Here is a 23,691-nt window from a genome sequence, read left to right on the forward strand (position 1 = left end):
TGCCCCGCCCCCGCACCCCCCGGTGCTAGGCTCAGTGGGAGCTGTTGACCCCATGAGGCCCCTGTTCCCTGGCGGCCCCGCCCCTCCCAGGCACAGGGTGACACCAGGAGGAACAACACTGGCAGCAGCCAGCTCTCTAGCCCTGGAGTCAGCTCCCCCAGTAACTACCGCAGCTCCTAGTCTGCTGTGGCCTGGATGCTCCGGGGGGCGGGGGGCGCTGATCTGCACAGCTCGGTGTCCCCACTGTCCTGTGCCCTCCTAGCCTCCACCTGTTCCGGGGGGGAGCGCAGGATCCTGGGCTGTGTCCCCCCGCGCCCTGGGCTCCGGGGCCTGCGCTGCTGGAATCACGCTCCCTGGGGTGCAGCTCCCGAAGGCAGCAGGGCGCAGCCCCCTCGCCCGGAGCCCCCGCCTGACCCAGCGGCTTCTCCCCGAGGCCCCGCCAGGTACGTGCTCCAGCCCGTTACCGAGATCCGCCTGCAGTGTGCGGCGCGCTGTCCCCCAGGTGCACCTCCTCTGTTGGTGACCCAGGAAACTTGGGGGCTTCACTGCCCCTCCTGCGGTTCTGCCCGAGTTCCCTGCTGAGCGCCCTTCCATCCGGAAGACTCCAGTGCAGATTTTTAAAATTCCCGCTTTTCCAAGGCTGGGCTTTCCTGTCCAGAGGCTCTCACCCCTAGGCCTTAGCCCGGCTCCTCGCGGGGCCCCTCCTGCACTGGATTCTTTTTTATTTTTTTCCGCCTTCCTCCCTCGTTAGAAGTGCAATCTCCTCTCTGTAGCATTCCAACTATTCCAACTTTTCTCTCGTTAAATCCCAGGCCGAATTCATAGGTTTTCAGGATGATTTGAAAGTGATCTAAGTAAGTTGGTGGGGACAGGTGACTTGGGGACCCTACTCCTCCACCATCTTGCCTGAATTTAGCCTCAGTTTCTTTATCTGTAAAATGGTAAAGCCAATGCTTTCTTGAGAAACTATCATAAAATTCAGAGTAAATAATATATGCAAGAAACCTAGAATAATATTTGGCACATAATAGATCTATTGTTGATTTTTATTATTTAAAAAATAGGCTAATTTTGCATTTTTAATATTGATCTGCAAAATTCTATACCTTTTTAATTAAAGTTCATTCTGTTGTTTATAATTAATTATTAAATCCATAAGACTCGGTTTCATAATTAGCTCTTTTTTATCTCACTGTCTTTGAACTCAACAATTGGCTTGGCTGATTTTTAAGCTGAGATCAGCCTTTCCCTGAGTTTTCTAATTGGACTGACACTACTAAATGGACTAGTTTTTGCACATGGTTCTTAAAACAAAGCCCAAAAGGCACTCTGGACAAAGTATGAAATCTGCCTTTTCTCCTGATTGCTGAGCCCTTCTCAGATTGATCAGCTCACTGGGTAGAATTCAAAAGTCACTTTCATTTGAAATTGGATAACCATCAAATCACCCTATTACTATTAAAAGCCAGGATGCGCACCATAACTAATCCCAAGACTAAGGCATGTTCCCCATAGATTCAGAACCTGGCTGTCCCTAAAGCCCAAAATATTGGCCCTTTCTGATTTATGTGGCTTACTATAAAACAGGAAAATTAAAGCCTAATTTAAAATCACTTTTTTAAAATAGTTTTTATTGAAACATTTTAATCAAAGTGTTTTCATCTTGAAGGTGATCAAAATTAAGCTATGTTTTCAGATGTAAGCAGTTTCCATGACTTCCTTCTGAAAGAAAAACTAAAAATGAAAGTGAATCCCTGATACTTCTGAAAAGGTATTCAGGGGCTTATAGGAAGCGATAGAGGCATGTTTCAATTTTGACTTTTTAAAAAATTAATAAAGAGTAATTAACATTTCTACTCTCAGACAGCATTTTGAGGGACCTCCAAGTATGATTCAAGTACAAGTGAAGATCCAAAGAGCACCATACCCAGTTTCCCACACAGCTGAACACAGCCAGCTGCCAGAGTGCACATGGCCACTAAACAGTTGTAAAGGACTTTTATTTTTATTAGTCAACTGTTTGATCCACATCATAATGGACTATTGGTTAAATTCAGGAAGTTTAGCGGCACCTGGGTTCAGCTCAGGTCATGATCTCAGGGTCCTGGGATTGAGCCCTGTACTCCCTCCCTTTCAAATGAATAAGCAAAATATTTTTAAAAAATTAAAAATAGGGGCACCTGGGTGGCTCAGTGGTTGAGCATCTGCCTTTGACTGGGGTGGTAATCCCAGGGTCCTGGGATCGAGTCTCACATCAGGCTCCCTGCAGGGAGCCTGCTTCTCCCTCTGCCTATGTCTTTGCCTCTCTCTGTTTCTCTCATGAATAAATAAAATCTTAAACTATAACATAAAATAAAAAATAAGTTCAGGCAATCTAAGGAGCATCGACATTAATACTCAATTTAAATAGGAGCATAAAAGTAATGATAATTCTCAAATTTCACCTCATAGTCATCTTTTTCAGAATTCTAAATTGCATTCATCTGATAAAAGTTCTTATATAGGACCTCAAGATGTCTCCAATACTGTGAAAGTAAAGTTATGAAGATAAAATAGAGTGACAATTACATTAAATTTGGCTTTCTAATTCACTGGGAAAAAAGGCCATCCATATTCATAAGGCATTACAGAGAAGGGCTTACAAAATGGCAGGCAGAAATTTTTCTATCTCATCACATGCAAACAAAACACAAAAAAAGATACAAAATAAAGCAATTGCTTTTTACTTAAAACACAAAATGCAAGAACTCCAAACATCAGATTTTTTTTAAATGCACACATTTTCTTCTATTTCAGATGCCTCTAAACAATGTTATAGGGCATCATGATGCAGCTTGCTCTTGGGATGGTAGGGGGAAAAGGTTATTTGTTCTATTCTTACAATTCTTCTAAAGTTTAATATTCATTCAAACTTTTAAAAATTAATCTATATTTAAATATCTTTTTAATCCTAAAATCAAACACAAAGTAATGTTTTTAATTTATTGGTTGAACCACACTATCAATTTAAAGTAAAAGTATAGGGGTATCTTGGGTGGCTTAGCCAGTTAAATGTCCCACTCAATTACAACTCAGGTCATGATCTCAGGATCATGAGAAAGAGCCCAGAATGGAGCCTACTTGAGATTCTCTCTCCCTCTCCCTCTGCCCCTCTATCCTCTGTCTCTCTCTAAAAAATATATATATTTATATTTATATATTTTATATATAGTTGTTATATATATAACAAAATAGTATATATTTCTTTCTAAATACATTTAAATACTTGGCAATCATTACTTAAATGTATGACACTTAAGGTCCATTAAAGATACTGCTGAAAGGTCTCTTATCAACCTTTCTCTACCCTCAAAAAACTATTTAACAACCAGAATTCCATTTTGCAAACACAACCACAAAAAGTCTTCCCTCCACAAATACCTCATTCCTAGTATTTCTGCTCTGATCCTTTCAGTTTTTCTCTCAGTCTATAATCCCCCACCTGGCCCCTTTCTACTTTTTTTTTTCAATCTATCTAGAACCTATGTTATCCAGTGAATAATTTTAATTACTCTCTCACCAGAATTTTCAACTCCCTTGCCCTCTGTTTTCTATCATACCTATCTATCAAACTTGCAACTCTGGACCAATATAACCATCTGCCTTCTAAATTCATTCATTGGAGAAAACTGAACAATTGTGTCTGTTGGGAAACTCTAAATTATGGCTTCCAATTATACCAGTTGTGAAGTTATGTGTCTCTTGGCTCCAAATCAACCCTTGTATACTCTTCTCTGAGATATACAAGTGTCTCTCTTGGAGTTGAGACACTGTAAACCACATTTTCTCCATCCTGCAGTTGATCAGTGATGAACATAATGGAGCCTGGGCATTTACATTTTTGATACTCCAACTCCTTTCATAGTAATAGATAATCTCATTATTTCATTCCATCACTTTTGAAAATTACATGATAAAATAATATTGTGAAGTGAAAAAAAATCTTATTTTAGATAAGAATATTAAAGTATTGGGATGCCTGGATGGCACAGCAGTTGAGCATCTGCCTCTAGCTCAGGTCATGATCCCAGGGTCCTGGGATCGAGTCCCGCATCAGGCTCCTCACAGGGAGCCTGCTTCTCCTTCTGCCTACATCTCTGCCTCTCTCTGTATGTCTCTTATGAATAAACAAATAAAACCTTTTTTTAAAAAAAAGAATAAGCATTTATGACCACTCTATTTCTCCCCATCCTTCTCAGCATTAAATATTTTTGAGTGTCTACTTTCTGAAGACATTATGCTTAGGTGTTGGGCTTGCCTAAGCAAATAGGTGCAGTCTGAGGCAGAACTCTTTCTTTAGTCTCCCTAGGACATGCTGGTAATAAGTAATGTTGGTAAACGGTCTTTTAAAAAAGCATTGTGTGCTTAAGAAGTATTGACAGCAGATTCTCCCATCCCACCCCAGGGTCCACCTGGTGGGTTCCATCGGACCATTTGTATTAGCTTTAGCAGTCACAGTGTCGTTATAAGCTCTCTGAATCCCCCCTAAAGCTGTTGGAAGAAAGGAGGGCAGGAAAGAAGGGAAGGGGAAAGGAAAGGAGGGAAGAAAGAGAGGGAGGAAGGAAGGAAGGAAGGAAGGAAGGAAGGAAGGAAGGAAGGAAGGAAGGAAGGAAGGAAGGAAGGAAGGAAGGAAGGAAGGAGAAAAAGAGGAGGAAGGAAATATCTGTGTTTCAAAAAATAAGAGATTGTGTTCAAATGAGAAAATTGATCAGTTCACAAATTATGAAAAACAGGCTCCCAATTTACCAAACCCACAAATACCTCAGAACTCTTGAATATATTACCTCTTTAGAAGAATAAACTTTAAATACATGCACAAACACACACACACCATAGCTTGCGTGGCTCTGTTCAAATAATATTTAAAGCCATTTACAGTAATAGAGCTAACAGAGGGACACCCGGGTGGCTCAGCAGTTGAGCTTCTGCCTTCTGCTCAGGGCAAGATCCCAGAGTATTGGGATCGAGTCCCACATCGGGATCCCTGCATGGAGCCTGCTCCTCCCTCTGCCTGTGTCTCTGCCTTTCTCTGTGTGTCTCTCATGAATAATAAATAAAATCTTTTTTTAAAAAAAAATAGTGCTAATAGAATCTGAATCACTAGAATCTGCCTCTTTGTAACTCTGTCCATTTGTCTAGCTACCATCCAAGGAAATAGGGCAAGTCTCATCCCTCAACTGTTTTAAGTCTGTTCGTGTAACTCCCATAAATCTGTTCTCTAAGCTGAACACCCCAGGATCCTTCTACTCTTCCTTGACTGATAGGACTTCAGTTCTCATGACTGCTTTTCTCTGAAGTATCCCATTTCGTCCACATCAAAGCAGCACTCCTGATAACAGGGCACTCTTGCAGAGTGGACTGGCACTTGCAAAACCAAATATTATACTGCCAATATTGCACCCAAGAATGGACTATTCTTTGCTTCTTTTTGATATTTTCAACTAAGACTCGGTTTTGCATCTGCTATAAAAACAGTCACCCCAGGTCGTGCCTTGGTGGCTCAATTGTTGAGAGTGTCCCTTTGGTTCAAGTCATGATCTTAGGGTCCTAGGATCAAGTTTCACATTGGGCTTACTGCAGGAAGCCTGCTTCTCTCTCTGCCTATGTCTCTGCCTCTCTCTCTCTCTCTCTCTGTCTATCATGAATAAAAAAATAAAACCTTAAAAAAAAAAGTCACCCTACCTGCACCAACATCTGTGCCTGTTCAGTCTACCAATGACTATTTCTCAGCAATCCTCAACTATATCATGTTATTCAAAAATGTGCAGCTGTATATTTAGAATGATGGGGTTAGGGATCCCTGGGTGGCGCAGCGGTTTGGCGCCTGCCTTTGGCCCAGGGCGCGATCCTGGAGAACCGGGATCGAATCCCACATCGGGCTCCTGGTGCATGGAGCCTGCTTCTCCCTCTGCCTGTGTCTCTGCCTCTCTTTCTCTCTGTGTGACTATCATAAATAAATAAAAACTTAAAAAAAAAATTAAAAAAAAAAATAGAATGATGGGGTTAGATCCTAGAGTTCATAGTTATGCTTTGCAAATAAAGCATTGTATGGCTGTTAAAATTTTACAAAGGATATGCTCTCCAGCTGCTCTTCTCTCTCTAAATTAATTAGCTTTGCTGAAGATGTTTAATCTCAGGAGCTCATTCTATACGGTATTCAGGATTAGTCCTTACAGCAGTGTTATATTTCATATCTTAAGTCAGAATTTTATTGTTTTGGGCTGTTACAAGATCTGAAAACAAAATAGATATATAGTATGATTTTTTAAGATGATAAGAATCAAACAAAAAAAAATCTTGGTCTATAAATAAATTAAGGGGACAATATACAAACCAGCAAGATGACATCAGACCAACATGTCACCACATCATTTTAACTATATAAGTAATAAAATAGCCAGTATTTGTTTACTGATTTTTATGTGCCAAAGATAGTTCTAAGTGCATTTATACCTATCTCATTTAATCCTCAGAATAGCCTTATGAGGTGGGTATTGTTATTCTCTGTATTTTACAGATGAGGAAATGGAAACCTAAAGAACTTCAAAACATGCTTGTGTTACACAGCTAGTGAGTGACAGAATCAAGATTTGAAACCAAGCTATACTGAACCCATACCACTTTCTGGTTTCCATTGCAACCAGTCAAAGGTACTGTGCCCCAAAAAAATCGAGTGATGTTATGTAAACACATGGAGTGTGTGTAATCAATCAGGTTTCAGCTTGTATAACCTTTCTAAGAATAATTTGACACTCTCCATCAAAAGCCTTACAATTTACCATGCAGAAATTGAATAAGTGTTGAAATACGTATGCTCAGGGTGGCTCAGTCAGTTAAGCATCTGACTCAGTTTGGCTCAGGTCATGATCTCAGAATCCTGAGATCAGAGTCTTCATTCAGCAGAGTCTGCTTGAGATTCTCTCCCCACCCACTTCTTCCCTTTCTGCTCCTGCCCCATGCTCATATACTCTCTTTAAAATTAATTAATTAATTAAATATTTTCAAGAATTATGATTTAGATCTCTAAAGACATAAAAGGTGTAGATACAACTTACTGAAAATGCATGTATAAAACAGAATCTAAAATATGATATTGTTTATAAAAACATACATATCATTTATATATATATATATACGTATATACATCTACTGACTTTTAAAAGCTCAGAGAGATATAGAATAAAATGACATCAAAATGTGTCTCTACTAATATATGCTCATTGAAAAAAAAAAAACAAAATGTGTCTCTGTATATTCTCCCATTATTTCTTCATTTCTCTACATTAAACATGTATTTTTTATTAAAGAAATGATAGTTTTAATTCCTATCTAATGATAGTTTTAAAAAAGAATGGTCAAAAAGATATATACGTTTGCTTAAATATGAAGAATCCAACACAAAATAATGTGATCTTATCTTTGTGAAAATCTGTGTATTCTTTATATATATAATGTATAATATATATAACATATATGTGTATTACTTATGTTAATATATTACATTAAAAGAAAATACAATAAATTTACCATTATCTCTGAGCAGTAGAATTAAAGATGTATTTTATTTTTCTTCATTTTGTTTGCATTTTAACTGTATGCTGCATTTGTAATTAAAATGTGTTATTTTAAAAGATCTATTATTGATAAGTATTAATGAGTTGTATGAAAAATTGAGCTTAAAATAGCATAGCCATAGCGCGCGCGCACACATACACACACACACACACACACAAAAGGCATTAGTGCTCAAAATGGGTTAAACAAATGTAAATTGTTAATTCTTTCTTAGTGCTCAGAGACTTGTCCACTGTGATGCTCCGTGAAGAAGATTAAAATTAAAGCATTAACAAAACTTGAAAAGATAAGGATTTCAGGAGCAGTTCTGAAATGTCCTTAATACAAAACGCACACAAAAAGCCATCAATTTGTTTCTGAGACTTTTTTAAAATGACAAATAGGAAACATTAGACTTTTGTTATTAGGTAAAAGAGATTCATTCAATAAAAGTCTTAATGCTAAATGGAGCTACCTTGAGATTTCTGCATAATATTAAAATTAAGTTTCCAAATATATGAAAATTACATATTATACACTTGTGTAATAATAATTCCATGTTGTACAAGCAAGAAATTTGTCAAAGTAGAGACGGATAACACATTAAACAATCTCTAATTGAAACAGAGTATAGCTCATTATGTTCTTTCCAATAGCTCTACACTAACTTGTTCAGAAGGCAGGAACAAAAAAAAAAGAGAGAGAGAGAGAGAGAGAGTTAAATGCAAGCTGAACAAAGTTTGTACAAGGGGAATAATTTTCTGTCAGAGAACAAGAAATGATACACATAATTTAAGGTTAAATAAGAATACTAATAAAGAATCAATAGTTTTGACAACTTAGGGCAATTACTCTGTAGAAAAAAAAGGATCATATGAGGTAATAAAAAAATTTCACAATAATTAGAAATTCAGAGTTACTTGAGTCTCATTCTAGTCTAATAAAATATATATCAAATCTGTCTACCTTAAGAATGAGAAATAGAATAGCGAATAATGAAAGCACTGAAAATGAAGCATGGAAGACAATTCTAAGAGAAATACCACCCAAAACCATGACGGAGTCCTAATTTTCTCCAGGCTAAAAGGTGTAATCAATATTCTTCCCAACCATTTGATTAAATGATTAAAGAGTTAAGATGCCCAGATACTAAAAGCTTCACTTGCCTAAGATTAATGTGCATCCTTGTCAGAAAACAGATCATTCCCAAAAATAATGAATAAGTGGAACCAACAGAGGCTAGATTTGGACAGTTTTGTGGCCTTATAAGCAAAAAAGAGAAATACTTTAAGAAAAGCCTTTGTCATATGTGGTTTCAAGGCAAGAGCTATCATTTCCCACAAAAAGCAACAGTGCCACAGTACAAATCTAGGAGCACAAGTCACGTGGAACACAATGGTGACTTAATACTAGGCAGTGCGAAGAAAACACTGATGAAACAGATCCACTGACATCAAATAAATGTCATAAAAGGGAACACTTAATTTTAATGTCATTAACTGCAAAGGACTGGACTTTCTATAGACTTAGTTAAATATCTCAGTAAAAAGCATTGCTTAAATACACAGGAAGATTTTGTGTGTGTGAAAAAAGTCTATTGTTTTCTTTTTGTACAATTTTCAACTGACTTCTTGTTTCATTAGCTAGGATTAGCAGAGAAATGCAGCTCTGTTAACAGGCAATCACAGGGTCTGTACAGATAGAGGGTTAGTTCAGTCCTTCAGGAGTCAGCTACAAGATGAAGGGTGAAGGACAACTAGCCTAACAAAGTTTCTCAGCAATATATCCACCATTAGAGTCATTTCATGGAATTAAGTCAGTGTACCCTCTTCCGAGCACCTGTCAAATGCAACTAGGAGACACCTGAGGAATTTGTTAGTTAAAACTGCATTCATTCCAAGATGCTTCAGTCATCTGAGGGGCATTGACTCACTTCACGCCTCTTCTCTAGGGGGAAATCTCTCCAGAGCTGGTATGTCAGCAAGAACTCCAGTCATTCTGAGTTTTTGCTCTGCCTTTCTTGGTGTATGACTTTCTTCCTCAAGGTCACAAAATGACTTCTGCAAGTTCTATCCCCTGTTAAAAAGCTGAAAAATGACAAGAACAAAAAAATAACCTGAGAACTCCAGAAACCAGTTTTACTTATTTTTTTACATTTGTTTTTATTTAAATTCAATTTGCCAACACATAGTATAACACCCAGTACTCATCCCATCAAGTGCCCTCCTCAGTGCCCATCACCCAGTTACCCCATCCCCCTCCACCCACCTCCCCTTCTGCAACACTGTTTCCCAGAGTTAGGAGACTCTTCATGGTTTGTCTCCCTCTCTAATTTTTCCCACTCAATTCCTTTCCTTTCCCTTGTAATCCCTTTCACTATTTTTTATATTCCCCAAGTGAGTGAATCCATATGATGATTGTCCTTCTCCAACTGACTTACTTCACTCAGCATAATACCCTCCAGTTCCATGTCGAAGCAAATGGTAGATATTCATCCTTTCTAATGGCTGAGTAATATTCCATTGTATTTATAGACCACATTTCCTTTATCCATTTATCTGTTGAGGGAAATCCTGGCTCCTTCCAAAGTTTGGCTATTGTGGACATTGCTGCTATAAACATTGGGTGCAGGTGTCGCAGAGTTTCACTGCATCTGTATCTTTGGGGTAAATCCCCAGCAGTGAAATTCCGCTATTTTTAACTTCTTGAGGAACCTCCACGCTGTTTTCCAGGGTGGCTGTACCAATTCACATTCCCACCAACAGTGCAAGAGGGTTCCCTTTCTCCACATCCTCTCCAACATTTATTGTTTGATGTCTTGTTAATTTTCCCCATTCTCAATGATGTGAGGTGGTATCTCATTGCGGTTTTGATTTGTATTTCCCTGATGGCAAGTGATGCGGAGCATTTTCTCATGTGCTTGTTGGCCATGTGTATATCATCTTTGGTGAAATTTCTGTTCATGTCTTTTGCCCATTTCATGATTGGATTTCTTGTTTCTTGGGTGTTGAGTTTGATATGTTCTTTATAGATCTTGGACACTAGCCCTTCAACTGATATGTCATTTGCAAATATCTTCTCCCATTGTGTAGGTTGTCTTTTAGTTTTGTTGACTGTTCCTTTTGCTGTGCAGAAGCTTTTTATCTTGATGAAGTCCCAATAGTTCATTTTTGCTTTTGTTTCCCTTGCCTTCATAAATGTATCTTGCAAGAAGTTACCATGGCCAAGTTCAAAAAGGGTGTTGCCTGGGTTCTCCTCTAGGATTTTGAGGGATTCTTGTCTCCAGTTTAGATCTTTCAGTCATTTTGAGTTTATCTTTGTGTATGGTGCAAGAGAATGGTCTAGTTTCATTCTTCTGCATGTGGATGTCCAATTTTCCCAGCATCATTTATTGAAGTGACTGTCCTTTATCCAGTGGATAGTTTTTCCTATTTTGTCGAATATTAGTTGACCATAGAGCTGAGGGACCATTTCTGGGTTCTCTATTCTGTTCCATTGATCTATGTGGCTGTATTTGTGCCAGTACCACACTGCCTTGATGATCACAGCTTTGTAGTACAACTTGAAATCCGGCATTGTGATGCCCCTAGCTCTGATTTTCTTTTTCAATATTCCCCTGGCTATTTGGGGTCTTTTCTGGTTCCACACAAATCTTAAGATTATTGTTCCAACTCTCTGAAGAAAGTCCATGGTATTTTGATAGGTGTTGCATTGAATGTGTAAATTGCCCTGCGCAACATAGACATTTTCACATTTATTCTTCCAATCCATGAGCATGGAATGTTTTTCCATCTCTTTGGGTCTTCCTCAATTTCTTTCAGAAGTGCTCTGTAGTTTTTAGGGTATAGATCCTTTACCTCTTTGGTTAGGTTTATTTCTAGGTATCTTATGCTTTTGGGTATAATTGTAAATGGGAATGATTCCTTAATTTTTCTTCAGTCTCATTGTTAGGGTATAGAAAAGAAACTGATTTCTGGGCATTGATTTTGTATCCTGCCACATTACCAATTGCTGTATGAGTTCTAGCAATCTTAGGGTGGAGTCTCTTGGGTTTTCTATGTACAGTATCATATCGTCTGTGAAGAGGGAGAGTTTGACTTCTTCTTTGCCCATTTGAATGCCTTTTGTTTCTTTTTGTTGCCTGATTGCTGAGGCTAGGACTTCTAGGACTATGTTGAATATCAGTGGTGAGAGTGGACATCCCTGTCGTGTTCCTGACCTTAGAGGAAAGGCTCTCAGTTTTTCCACATTGAGAATATTTGCTGTGGGCTTTTCATAAATAGCTTTTAAGATATTGAGGAATGTTCCCTCTACCCCTACACTTTGAAGAGTTTTAATCAGGAATGGATGCTATGTTTTGTCAAATGCTTTGTCTGCATCTATTGAGAGGATCATATGGTTCTTGTTTTTTCTCTTGTTGATATGATCTATCACGTTGATTGTTTTATGAGTGTGGAACCATCATTGCATATCGGGGAGAAATCCCACTTGGTCATGGTGAATAATCTTCTTAATGTGCTGTTGGAGCCTATTGGCTAGTATCTTGTTGAGAATTTTTGCATCTGTGTTCATCAGGGATATTGGTCTACAATTCTCTTTTTTGGTGGGGTCTTTGGTTTTGGAATTAAGGTGATGCCGGCCTCCTAAAACGAGTTTGGAAGTATTCCCTCCCTTTCTATGCTTCAAAAGAGCTTTAGTAGAATAGGTATTATTTCTTCTTTAAACATTTGGTAGAGGGATCCCTGGGTGGCTCAGTGGTTTAGCGCTCCCTTCAGCCCAGGGCGTGATCCTGGAGTCCCGGGATCCAGTCCCACATCAGGCTCCCTGCATGGAGCCTGCTTCTCCCTCTGCCTGTCTTTCTCTCTCTCTCTCTCTCTCTCTCTCTCTCTGTCTCTCTCTCTCTCTCTCGAATAAATAAATAAAAACTTTTTTCAAAAATTGAAAAATAAATAAATAAATAAATAAACATTTGATAGAGTTCCCCTGGGAAGCCATTTGGCCCTGGACTTTTGCATCTTGGGAAGTTTTTGATGACTGCTTCAATTTCCTCCCTGGTTATTGGCCGTTCAGATTTTCTATTTCCCCCTGTTCCAGTTTTGGTAATTTGTGGTTTTCCAGAACTACATCCATTTCTTCTAGATTGCCTAATTTGTTTGCATATAGTTGCTCATAATACATTTTTAAAATTGCTTTTATTTCTTTGGTATTGGTTGTGCTCTCTCCTCTTTCATTCATGATTTTATTAATTTGAGTCTTTTTTCTTTTTAATAAGGCTGGCTAGGAGTTTATCTATCTTATTAATTCTTTCAAAGAACCTGCTCCTGGTTTTGTTGATCTGCTCTACAGTTCTTCTAGTCTGTTTCATTCAGTTCTGCTTAAATCTTTATTATCTCTGTTCTTCTGCTTGGTGTAGGCTTTACTTGCTGTTCTTTCCCAGATTTCTTTAAGTGCGAGGTTAACTTGTGTATTTGAGTTTTTTCCAGTTTTCTGAAGGAGGCTTGTATTGAGATGCATTTCCCTCTTAGGACTGCTTTTGCTGTATCCCAAAGATTTTGAAAAGTTGTATCTTCATTTTCATTAGTTTCCATGAATCTTTTTAATTCTTCTCTAATTTCCTGGTTGACTCATTCATCTTTTAGTAGGATGTTCTTTAACCTCCATGTGTTTGAGTTTCTTCCAAATTTCTTCTTGTGATTGAACTCTAGTTTCAAAGCAAAGTGGTCTGAAAATATGCAGGGGACAACCTAATCTTTTGGTATTGGTTGAGACCTGATTTGTGACTGAGTATATGGTCTATTCTGGAGAAAGGGCACTTGAGAAGAATGTGTATTCAATTGTGTTCGGATGGAAAGTTCTGTATATATCTGTGAAATCTGTTTGGTCAAATGTATCATTTAAGGCCCTTGTTTCTTTGGTGATATTGTGCTTAGAATATCTGTCATTTGCTGAAAGTGCTGTGTTGATATCTACTACTATTAGTGTATTATTATCTAAGTATCTCTTTGCTTTGGTTATTAATTGATTGATATACTTGGTGATTCCCAAATTAGGGGCATAAATATTCATTATTGTTAGATCTTCTTGTTGGATAGACCCTTTAAGTAGGATATAGTGTTCTTTTCATCTCTTACTATAGTCTATGGGATGAACTTTAATTTATCTGATATGAGGATTGCTACCCCAGCTTTCTTTTGAGGACTGTTTGAATGGTAAATGGTTCTCCACCCCCTTTATTTTCAGGCTGGAGGTGTCCTTAGGTCTAAAATGATTCTCTTATAGACAGCATATAGATGGGTCTTGCTTTTTTATCCAGTCAGAAACCCTGCATCTTTTGATGGGATAATTTAGCCCATTCACATTCAGAGTAACTATTGCAAGATACGAATTTAGTGTCATTGTATTGCCTATTCAGTCCCCATTTTTGTGGATTGTTTCTTTGGGCTCCCCCTTAGTTTTACAGGGTCACCCTTAATGATTCTTGCAGAGCCAGTTTGGTGGTCACATCTTCTTTCAGTTTCTGCCTCTCCCGGGAGCTCTTTATCTCTCCTTCTATTCTGAATGAGAGCCTTGCTGGATAAAGTATTCTTGGCTGCATGTTCTTCTCATTTAGGACCCTGAATACATTCTGCCAGCCCTTTCTGGCCTGCCAGGTCTCTGTGGAGAGGCCTGCTGTTATCCTAAGGCTTCTCCCCATAAAGGTTAGGTATCTCTTGTCTCTTGCTGCTTTAAGAATTTTCTCTTTATCTTTGAAATTTGCAAGTTTTACTATTAAATATCGAGGTGTTGAATGGTTTTTATTGATTTTTGGGGGGTGTTCTCTATCTCTTGGATCTGAATACCTGTTTCCTTCCCCAGATTTGGGAAGTTCTCAGCTATGATTTGTTCAAATATACATTGTGGCTCTCTCAATCTCTCTCTCTCTCTCTCTCTCTCGGCCTCTTCTGGAATCCAACTAGATGTATATTCTTCCTTCTCAATATATCATTTATTTCTCTAACCTTTCCTTGTGGGCTCTTAATTGTTTTTCTCTTTTTCCCTTGGTCTCTTTTCTTTCCATCAACTTGTCTTCTATGTTGCTCACTCTCTTTTCCACCTCATTAACCCAAGCAGTTAGAGCATCCAGTTTGGATTGCATCTCATTTAATCTATTTTTAATTTTGGCCTGATCAGATCTCAATTCCGCAGTAATGAAGTCTCTAGAATCCTTTACACTTTTTTCCAGAGCTACCAGTAGCTTTATAATTGTACTGCTGAATTGAATTTCTGGTATCATATTTAAATCCAAACTCTGTGGCAGAGAGTATTGCTTCCGGTTCTTTCTTTTGTGGTGAATTCTTCCTTCTAGTCACTTTGTCCAGTGCAGAGTGGCTGTATGAGTGGGCTGAGTCAAAAATATCAGCCACAACCTAAGTGAAATACACCCTAGATGATTCTGAAGAGGTCAGAGTCCAGAAAAAGGAAGAAAAGACAAAATAAAAGGACCACTAAAGGGGAAAATAGATCTGCCCTACGACCCAGCAATTGCACTGCTGGGGATTTACCCCAAAGATACAGATGCAGTGAAATGCCGGGACATCTGCACCCTGATGTTTATAGCAGCAATGTCCACAATAGCCAAATTATGGAAGGAGCCTCGGTGTCCATCAAAAGATGAATGGATAAAGAAGATGTGGTCTATGTATACAATGGAATATTGCTCAGCCATTAGAAACGACAAATACCCACCATTTGCTTTGATGTGGATGGAATGGAGGATATTACGCTGAGTGAAATAAGTCAATCGGAGAAGGACAAACATTATATGGTCTAATTCATTTGGGAAATATAAAAATAGTGAAAGGGAATAAAGGGGAAAGGAGAAAAAATGAGTGGGAAATATCAAAAAGGGAGACAGAACATAAGAGACTCCTAACTCTGGGAAACCAACAAGGGGTGGTGGAAGGGTGGGGGGTGGGGGTGACTGGGTGATGGGCACTGAGGGGGCACTTCATGGGATGAGCACTGGATATTATGCTGTATGTTGGCAAATTGAACTACAATAAAAAAATTGTAAAAAAAAAAGAAAACAAATTTTAAAACAAAGTAATAAAAATAAAAAGCCAAAAACAAAGAAGAAGAAAAAATTTAAAAAAATAAAATTTAAAAAAATGGAGAAAAAAAGACTGGATGGTGGTGGTGAGAAACTGGTAGTGGAGGAAGAATGTAGTTTATCTTAGGGGTCCTAGAAGGTGATCCTCTTGGTTCTGAGTGTATTTTGTTCTGTATGTAGAAGATGCTCAATCTCAAATCTATATAAATCAGCAATACTTATATAAAGACACAACATTGACCACAAAAACATAAATAGATAAGAAAGGGGGGCAGAATGGGAAGGAATAGATAATATAATCTCACAGAATGAACCAACATGGTGTTCCACTTGGTTCTGGGTGTATTTTGGTCATGTGTTAGAAGGTACTGACTTCCACCACTGTAAAACAAAACGAGGCAGGAAAAAAAAAAAAAAAAAAAAACAGAAAACAAATACCCATATCTCGTATATCTACCAAAATTAAGTTGAATACATTGCAGGGAATCCAGAAGTGAAAAATATATGTAGAACTGTAAAAGTCAAAAAGGAAAAAACTTGTTAGAAGCAAAAACTTTTCTCTCTGTAAAATTCCAGCTGTTCTCTCTTTAAATCTCAAGTCGAATTCGTAGGTGTTCAGGATGTTTTTAAAGTTATGTAGGGGGATCCCTGGGTGGCGCAGCGGTTTGGCGCCTGCCTTTGACCCAGGGTGCGATCCTGGAGACCCGGGATCAAATCCCACGTTGGGCTCCCGGTGCATGGAGCCTGCTTCTCCCTCTGCCTGTCTCTGCCTATCTCTCTCTCTCTCTCTGTGACTATCATAAATGAAAAAAAAATTTTAAATAAATAAATAAATAAAAATAAATTAAAAAAAAGTTATGTAGGTAAGTTTGTGGGACCAGATGAGTTGAAGACCCCTACTCTTCTGCCATCTTGCCCTGCCTCCCTCTGAAACCAGAGTTTTAAAGCTTCCTCTTCCATTCTTCCCAGATAAGAGTAAGATTAACTTCTGATGCATGTGATTGCTGCTTATAATAGTTTCACCTGCAGATTTAGAATAAATTTTCTCTCTAGCTCACAGTGACATTGTAAAGAACAATCAATTATAACACCTCACCTTTTGAGATGGAAAGACCATTTGGAAATAGGGAAAGACCTCCAGGTAAGTGCCAAATGTCTCACAGCGAAGGGTAAAATGTCCATATCTCTTACCAACTAGGGAAGGGCCAACAGGATGGGCCTGGATTCCTGGCCTACTTTTTTGGTAAACCAGAAATAACAATAGCAGCTACAATAATATGAGCACTAACTGTATACTGGACACTTCATTAGGTGCTTTATATTTATAAATAAGTATATATTTAGAATATATGCTATATATTCTATTTTTTAATATTTTATTTAAATTCAATTTGCCAGCATATAGAACAGCACTATATATTAAGTATATACTAGAAATAAGTATAAAGTACTTCATTGCATGAAATCAGAGTACTTTTCATTACATGAAATTTGAGCAATACTCCTATGTCTGAGGCACTTTTCTGGTAGCACTGTTTTAAAGATGTAGTACCTGAGGATTAAGCTTAAGTAACTTGCTAAAATTACACAGCCAGGAGGCAACAGAGCTGAATTTAACCCTAGATTACATGAGTCGAGTAGGAGACTGACACTCAAATGTTCATAGTCCCCTTCTCAGGTGGACTGTGGCAATAGGCCAAATGCTTTACTGAAACACCTGTTGCTCTTCCAGAAACTTAGCATACTTTTAGCTGAACTGCGGAAAAAAAGGGGGTGGGGGGGTGGGAACAAACTGAATTTGCAAATTCAACAGAGATCCTTGGGTTGCAAAAAAAAACATTCATCTGTGTAGCACCATTTAGTAGGCCCAGGGATCCTGAGCCAGGGGCTTTACAAGATTTTTTTTTAATTTAGTTGCTAAAATCTTTTGTATGAACTATTATATCTTCCCATAAATTAAATATGAGCCAATATAAATCACTATCATCAATTTAGCTATTACATTCATTTCACAATTGTCTATTGCTACAGGAAAAGTCCTTGTTTGAGCATCATACCAAAAGGATAAATGCCATTGATGCATTTTTCATATTAAACAAATACATACTCAAAACATGAGACAGGGGAGAAACAATAGCAAACCGAAGAATATGAACAATGAGAGTTATTAAAGCCCATGTACCAAACCAAGTTTAAGATAACATAGTAGTACAATGAAATCTGTCCTCATAAAGATAAAGTTATCCTTTATTAAGTTCAAACAACATACTGATGTGTGAAAACTATATGGATAGCATGAGAGAAGAGGATTGTTGACACTCCCTTAAGTCAGTAAAAACTTGTAGTCATAAAGTCTTAGAGGGTAGCAATATACCATGCTCCTTCTGAAAAGTAATAAGGATGCCTAATAATTTTAATAGTTAAAGAACAAGGTTACCATTCTGGTTTTTGTTTTAATTTGTTTTGTTATCTAAGCAAATGGCCTAATGTTTTGTGAGGCCATGGCTTGGGAAAGTTGGAACCTGAAGTTTTTTGTATGTTTGTTTTGGATTGAGTCTTTTCATTCTTTTCTTTTGCTTTCTTTTTATTAAGGTGCAATTCATATATCATAAAATTAACCATTTCATAATGAACAATTCAGTGGCATTCTCAGTACATTCACAATGTGTGCAATTACCACCTCTATCTAGTTTCAAAACATCTTCCTCACCCCCAGGATAAAACCCTGCACCCACTCAGCCATTACAACCTACAACAGCCTCCCCCAGGCTCTGGCAAACACCAATCTGCTTTCTGTTTCAATAAAGAACTTATGAAATGTGTGTTTTGATAAATTTACCCAGAAGTTTTAAATATTTTTACAAGTTTTTATTATATAATCACTAAGTATAAGGGACAGACTTACAAAATCAAGGAGATGGTACAATCTAGGCTCAGCGTTTCTAATGGAATGCCTCCATATTTTTCCTTCCAGTATTTTTACCCACAAATCAACACAGAGCACCATATACTCTGGATGTAAATAACTTCTTGCGCTAAAATAAAGAAAGATGGGAAGGCTGCCCAGGAAGATTCTCTATCCTTTGGTATCTATGCCAGTTGTCTAGAATTTTATTTGGCAGATTCTGCCAAAGACACTCTGTGGGCTCCTAAGTGATATTCCTGTACCTCACTTCTACAAATGTCAAACCATCCCCCAAAAAACTGTGAGCTACATCATTAACCATAATATTCTGTTACATAAAACTAGCAAAATACAACCCACTACTTTCTAGGCTGTATACTCCAAAAAAGGTATAGGAAATAGCGGTTATAATATAAAACTCTGCTTTGTTGCTATCTCCATGTACAGAACACATGGTCATAATAGCTCTGAGTTCACGTGAAGGCAATGAAAAAGAACATGTACTTAGAAATATTTAGAATTTTGATGCTTTCTCAGGCTAGCAATACACAGTACAACACTTTCTCATGACACTAGGCAGCAGCAGCTACAGCTCCCGTTCAGTCACACAATCATGACAGCAAACAACCAAGAGAGATACACTTAAAACCATTCTACTTTTCACTTTCAAGCACAGTATTCAATATATTACATGAGATATTCAACACTTTATTATAAAATAGATTTTGTGTCAGATGATTTTGCCCAAATGTATGATAAATGTGAGTGTTCTGAACACATTTAAGGTAGGTTAGGCTAAGTTCTGATGTTTTGTAGGTTAGATGGTATTAAATGCGCTTTCAGTTATGATATTTTCAACTTAAGATGAGTCTATTGAGACATAGCCCTTCATAGGTCAAGGAAAATCTGTACTATGTTTTTTCCTATACCTACATACCTACAAGTTTAATTTATAAATTAGACACAGTAAGATATTAACAATAGTAATGAACAATTATAACAGTATACTGTAATAGTAGTTATGTGAATGTGGTCTCTCCCTCTCTCTCTAAATATCTTATTGTACCATACTCACCCTTCATCTTGTGATGATGCGAGGTGATAAAATTCCTGTGTGATGAGATGAAGTGGGGTAAATGACACAGGCATTATGACATAGCCTTATGCTACTACTGATCTTCTGACATACGGAGGATTATCTGCTTCTGGGCCATGGCTGACCTTGAATAACTGAAACCGCAGAAAGCAAAACCACAGATAAGAGGGGACTACTCTAAATTCCTAAGTGATAAGAGCACTAGGAGCATCTTTTGTTCAAATGACACAACTCTGGGTGGGCTCCTAGCTGGCTCCTGGATGGCTACCCAAAATACTAAGCCTGGAGAAGCTTGGAATTGTCAACTCCTTCCCCTTCCTCACTTCTCCAGAAAGGGGAGTAGAGCTGGAAATGAAGTTAATAACTATCAGGCTTACATGAAGAAACCTCCATAAAAATTCCAGTACCACAGGTTTTGAGGAGTTCTCAGGTTGGTAAACACATGCACACTGGCAGGGATGACACCCCCAGCTACATGGGGAGAGAAGCTCCTGTGCTCAGGACCCTCCCAGACCTCACCATATGTATCTCTTCATCTAGCTATTTATCTGTATCCTTTATCATATTCTTCAACAAACTAGTAAACATAGGTAAGTGTTTCCCTGGGTTCTGTGAGCCACTCTTGCAAATTAAACCAGAGGAAGGGATCATGGGAATCTCTGATATAGCCAATCAGTCAGAAGCACAGGTGACAACCTGGGCTTAAGATTGGCAACTGAAATGGGAGGCAGGCTTGTGGGCCTGAACTTTCAACCTGTGGGATCTTATGCTATCTCCAGATAGATAGCGACAGAATTGAATTTAACTGTAGGACACCAGCTAGTGGTCAGAGAATTGCTTGGTTTGGGAAAACCACACACACATAGAAGCATTGTGAGTATGGAGGTAGTGTAAGGGTAAAGGAGAAACATAGGAAAGACACAGGAGGTGGAGCACTGGGTTTTCCTAACTCAGGAGGGAGAGACTGTTTTTCCTAATAAAAGTACTCATTTGGTTCCCTGAATTTTCCAGATCCTCTAATTTCCACTCTATTCCTCTTTGTTCTAATTTGACTATTAAGATTCTAAATATTCTACTACACATGCATCTCTGCATCAAGAAGTTTTCAAAGCTTTCAAGTTAATCACAGAAGAAAGCACAAGTGAACAACTGCCATTCACAAACTACAATACTGCATGGCAACATAGCAGTTATAGTAGTGTGTTTGTTTGCTTATTGCTAGATAGAAAAATCCAAGAAAAGCCTAGGAGGACACATGTAGAATTGCAGTGGTCCAGCACCTAATAAATTCACTTTTGTTAAAAAGACACTCTATTTCAAGGATTCATCTCAGGTACGTATTTTCATGCTCTAATTGTAGGAGCATCATGTTGTCTAATTTCCTAAGATCACCACCAATCTCCAAAATCCCATTCCTTCCTTTCCCAATACCTTCTTTCATGTTCCCTTTGTTCTAGACCAACCCTATCTAAAGAATTTTCTGTGATGAAGCAAATGTATTGTATCTGCACTACACAAGATAGTAGCCACTAGCTATTTGTGCCTAGTAAGTACTAGGTTCAACCGAGGATCTAAATTTTGAGTTTAATTTCACTACAATTAATTGAAATTTAACTAACCAATGTCTCTAGTGGCTACCAAATTGGACAAGGTAACCATAGATGAAGAAACCTAATTGTCCTTTCCCCACCCTTTACTCATTATTCCATAAATATTTATTGCCCATCTACTTTGAGCCAGACATATGCCTTGGTGAACAAGACATCTCTTTTTTTTAAGATTTGTTTATTTTATTTTAGGGAGAGAGAGGCAGAGGAAGAGGGAGAGAATCCTCAAGCAGACTACCCACTGAGTAAGGAGCCTGAATCCATCCCAGGACCCTGAGATCATGACCTGAGCTGAAACCAAGAGTCAGACACTCAACTGACTGAGCCACCCAGGGGCCCCAAGACAACTCTTTCTTTATGAATGTTGAGGAACACAGCTAGTACTCAATTACACAAATGATTTCTTGATGCCAATTCATAGTACTACATCTCATCAATTCTAAGATGTTTAGTTTTTTCATATATTAACATTTCTAAAATCATGATGTGTGCCTTCTATCAACAGCATCTTACAACCACTGCCAGCCAGGCCAGTTATGCCTCACATGCAAGACAGAAGCCACTATCCATTTGTGCTTAGTTCATATCCTTAGTGTTATGACCAGACAACATGCAACCCCTTGACATTTCAGCCAACAAATTACATGAAGATGATTTAAACAAAGGTATGAGTCCTGGTCATTTTCAGAAAAGAACACCTTCTGGTAAGATCAAGGTATCTATTTGATACCTCCCAGTAAAGTCAAGATGTACAGATTAGGTGTCCAGGAGTTTGGAATAAAATCCCAAAGACAAGAGTAGAGCACTCTGTTAAGAACTGCAGCATCACCAGCACACTGAAAAACACAAGGATAAATAACACTGTGTAGAAAGGATATTATCAATTATACATGGAACAGTGATTCAGAAGAGTCAGATTCTAAATTTAAAAACCTATTAGGAATATTATTTTGTTTATATTTTCCTTTTTACAAATGCACAAGAATAAAATATGATAAAATCCACATTACATAAATCTAAAAGAACTCTCTTAATAGCATAAAATTAAAATTATGAAGAAAAAATCCTATCATGGATTAATTGTGAGTCTTTTTTTCCTATGATAAATAAAATAGTTGAGTGTTTTCCAATATATGCATCTTAAAATCAATGGAATTTGGTAAATGCAGTGCTGAAGTGCTCATGCTTCCTGTCCTTTTTTGATACTTTCCCCTCTATCTGAGATGCCCTTTTTATTCAACCTTCTGCGCCAGGTCAGATCTTCACGTCTTTTCCATCTCTGGTCTTCATTGTCTTTTCCATCACAATTATTTTTTTCCTCACCTGAATTCTCCGAGTGCCTTCTCAGGACCTACCACAGCATTTAGCATTTCCTTTATTGTATTATAGTTACTTATGTGTGTTCTTAGCTTCCTCAGCATAGTATATGGAGACTAGAATCCTTAAGGTCCAATTGCATGTCTTATTCAAATCTTACATCCCACTTAGTATACTACTTTGCCCATTTGAATATTTACCAAATGTAGGAAGGCCCTATGGTATATAATGTAACAGGGAGAAGCTTAGCATGTGTGACTCCATGTTGCTTCTGTGATCTACAGATTAGACACCCCCACTTAGCCCTGCATGTAGGCATGTTAATCATCAAAGGAATTTTGCTTACAGCTAAGATTTGCAAAACCGCTCTTTACCTGAAACCTACCTTACCAGAGGAGATAAGGAAAATAGCTAGAGTGGGCACCATCCTAATTCCTTCAAGATTGAAGAATGATCATATCTTAGGGGGAATTGAAACCATGCTCCCTAGGGTTAATGAGGTTGAAACTAGCAGAAAATTTAAAGCTTGTTTTTCAGAGAACTGTTTCTGCTTAATCAGCTATTGCAGTTTTTGGACCCACTAACAAATCTACCAGGTATCTCTGCAGAAGCCTAGATTCAAAGTCAACTAATATGGTTTCAGCCTATGAGCAAGCAAGGCCTTGCACGCCTTACCAGAGATAATGTGCCCAAGACCCCATCCAGTTTATACTAGCTCTTGGAACATGCCCATAGCCCCTTCTTCTTGTCCTAAGATATACTCTTGACATCAGGGGCTGAATTTTGACCCTTTCTGATATTAAGTCTCCACCCCAAAGTCAACACTGGATGTATGTTTGCTCAATGCACAAGCTCCATCTTTCCTCTTGAATAGTCAGTCGTAAGTCTCCCCACTCTTGTCATCAATATGTGTGGAATCACAACCCCTAAGACTATAAACTATTTTTTCTCTTCCCCTTCAGGGAGGCAGATTTGAGTCTTGCTTTCCTGTCTCCTCCTTTGGCTGCCTCTCAAGTAAGTCCTTTCCTTGCTGCAAACCTGACGTCTTAGTGATTAACTTTACTGTGCATCAGGCCGACAGACA

At 38.1% G+C, this 23,691-nt stretch overlaps 2 long non-coding RNA genes across 6 annotated transcripts in view; one reads left to right on the forward strand and one right to left on the reverse strand.

The window, feature by feature from the left end:
- The window catches only part of LOC140639859 (uncharacterized), a 415,066-nt gene extending 395,246 nt beyond the window's left edge, over positions 1-19,820 (reverse strand). For 4 of the 5 annotated variants that reach the window (XR_012036500.1, XR_012036499.1, XR_012036498.1 and 1 more), the window contains exons 1-2: positions 19,663-19,820; positions 9,527-9,680 (exon numbers count right to left, since the gene is read on the reverse strand). This is a non-coding gene — a long non-coding RNA (uncharacterized lncRNA). Of the gene's footprint in view, positions 1-9,526; positions 9,681-16,139; positions 16,198-19,662 lie in introns of those variants that run through there. The other variant, XR_012036501.1, reaches the window with a different exon arrangement.
- LOC140639861 (uncharacterized) lies at positions 19,782-22,227 on the forward strand. Its single transcript, XR_012036504.1, has 2 exons — positions 19,782-21,016; positions 21,483-22,227. It is a non-coding gene; the product is annotated as an uncharacterized lncRNA (long non-coding RNA).
- The last annotated feature ends 1,464 nt before the right edge of the window (positions 22,228-23,691 follow it).

Source organism: Canis lupus, chromosome 9 (assembly GCF_048164855.1).
Source record: "Canis lupus baileyi chromosome 9, mCanLup2.hap1, whole genome shotgun sequence".
NCBI classification, from domain to species: Eukaryota; Metazoa; Chordata; class Mammalia; order Carnivora; family Canidae; genus Canis; species Canis lupus.